General features: G+C 63.8%; 1 pseudogene; it reads left to right on the top strand.

Moving 5' to 3' along the window:
- LOC124752845 overlaps positions 1-2,500 on the top strand; it is a 7,960-nt pseudogene that overhangs the window by 2,408 nt on the left and 3,052 nt on the right.

Here is a 2,500-nt window from a genome sequence, read left to right as displayed (position 1 = left end):
GTCAGCGCTAACGTGCCGGGCCTGGGCGAGGTGAGTGCCGTAGGGGTGCCGGTAAGTGCGGGCGTTTAGCGCGGGCGTGGTCTGCTCTCGCCGTTGGTCGGCCTCGTGCTGGTCGGCGGTGCAGGATGCGCGCGCCTGCGCGGCGTTCGCGCCCCGGTGCTTCAACCTGCGTGCAGGATCCGAGCTCGGTCCCGTGCCTTGGCCTCCCACGGATCTTCCTTGCTGCGAGGCCGCGTCCGCCTTAGCGTGCTCCTCCGGGGGCGCGCGGGTGCGCGGATTCTCTTCGGCCGCCATTCAACGATCAACTCAGAACTGGCACGGACTGGGGGAATCCGACTGTCTAATTAAAACAAAGCATTGCGATGGCCCTAGCGGGTGTTGACGCAATGTGATTTCTGCCCAGTGCTCTGAATGTCAACGTGAAGAAATTCAAGCAAGCGCGGGTAAACGGCGGGAGTAACTATGACTCTCTTAAGGTGGCCAAGTGGCGGCGGTGTGGCTGCATCCGGACTTGGCTTTTCGAAGTGCGGTCTTGATGTAGTCGTGCTGCTGCTGCGAGGTGCCTTCCTTGGGTTATAGTTACAGGGAGAGTGATGCGCAATACATGGGCCTAGCCCTCTTAGCCTCTCCTCTCCTGCGGTCTTCTCCCCTTCTCGTGGGCCCGCTGATTTTCGCAGAGTGGAAGACCGCACCAGGGGCTTGGGGGGGTTACCGGCCCCCCCTCGCATTATCCCTTTATAGTTGGGGGCAGCCGACAAGAAACAAGAGATGGTGGCCCTTCCGCTGAAGGTGCCACCCCAGCTACCCCAGCACCTATCCGGCCAACCGGCCGTAACGAAAATGCGATAGTTTGTGTAGCTCCCTTTGCTTGCAGTGAGTGCCACCGCACTTTTACCACGAAGAACGGTCTCGGGGTCCATCGCCGCCGCCAACACCCTGCGGCCGCCAACGCTGAGATCGTGACGGAGAGGCATCGCGCGAGGTGGACGGAGGAAGAAGTCCTGTCGCTCGCCAAGGCAGAGGCCGAACTGTTCCTTGAGAGGGACGCCCGGTTCTTCTTTGTAAATCAAGAACTTACCAGGATGTTCCCCGACCGAACGCTTGAGGCAATCAAGTGCCGACGGCGGCAAGCTGCCCACAAGCAGCTTGTCCGCCAATTCATGGAGGCACTTGAGATCGGTCGGGGCGAAGAGCCGGCGTCCCGCCGTGGAGCAGCGAGCTCGCTGCCTGACGCGGGCGAGGCCGCTGCGCCGCCCGTCGACGCAGCCGAGGACTTCGCGGCCGACACCACCGGGCCGCCGCCGGAGGGGCCGACTGACGCCGCCATCTGGGAGCATCTGGCGGGGCTACCTGCTTCCGCCCAGCGTTTCTCTGCCCTGGATCGAGTCATTGGTCTGGGGCGGGGCACGCCGCCCGATGTCATCCTGGGCATGCTCCCGGATGCCCTTGCGTCGGTCGGGTCCAGGGGGGAGAGGTCGATCACCAGGACACAGCGGCCGCGCCAATCATCCAAGCGGCCGCCTGCCGCCCCGCCGCTGCAGAAGCGCAAGCGGCGCCGCTGGGAATACGCGCGCACACAGGACGCCTTCCGTAGGTCGCGTGCACGTTGCGTGCGCGGCTTGCTGGACGGCACCCTGCTGCAGCCGCCACCCGACATCCCCGGTCTGCTGGACTTCTGGGCGGACCTCTTCACGAAGAAGCCGATCTCCACCGCCGGCTTCATCCGTGACCGCCTTCTCCCGCACTCGGAGCCTGTCGCTCCTGAGTGCCTATGGGGGCCGGTCACACGTGAGGAGGTCGCTGCTGCCTTGCCGCCCAGGGGATCGGCAGCCGGGCCGGACGGCCTGACTCCAGCGGAGCTGCGGCGCCTGCCGCATGAAGTCCTGGTGAAACTCTTGAACCTCTTCCTCCTGGCCCGCGCCCTCCCCGAGCGTCTGCTTCGCGCCCGGACGTCACTTCTCCCCAAAACGGCTGCACCAACATCCCCCGCTGACTTTCGCCCCATTACGGTCTGCTCGGTGTTGGCGCGGACCTTTCACAAGGTTCTCGCGTCACGCCTGATGCGTGCATGTGCTGTGGACGAACGTCAGCGGGCATTCATCCCCCGGGATGGGATGTTGGAAAACACCTTCATCTTGGACACTGCTCTCACCGACGCAGTCCGCTCCTGTCGCTCTGTTTTTGTGGCATCGATCGACGTCTCTAAAGCGTTCGATTCGGTGGACCATGCTGCCCTCCGCCCCGTGCTGAGGGCTCATGGCCTGCTGGATTGCTTTATTGAGTACGTCGAAAGGTGTTACGAGGGTAGCACGACAGTGATAGCGGGCGGCGCCGACGTGGGCGTGCCCCTGCAGCCGGCTAGGGGTGTGCGTCAGGGTGACCCCCTCTCCCCCCTCCTTTTCAATTTTGCGGTGGACTATGTTTTGAGTCAACTTCCCTCCCACATCGGAGCTCGGATCCTTGGTCGCAGAGTTAACGCTGCGGCCTTCGCAGATGACGT

This window comes from Schistocerca piceifrons, unplaced genomic scaffold (assembly GCF_021461385.2).
Source record: "Schistocerca piceifrons isolate TAMUIC-IGC-003096 unplaced genomic scaffold, iqSchPice1.1 HiC_scaffold_485, whole genome shotgun sequence".
Lineage (NCBI taxonomy): Eukaryota > Metazoa > Arthropoda > Insecta > Orthoptera > Acrididae > Schistocerca > Schistocerca piceifrons.
Note: the sequence above shows the minus strand (reverse complement) of the source record. Positions and strands in the feature narration are given on the sequence as shown.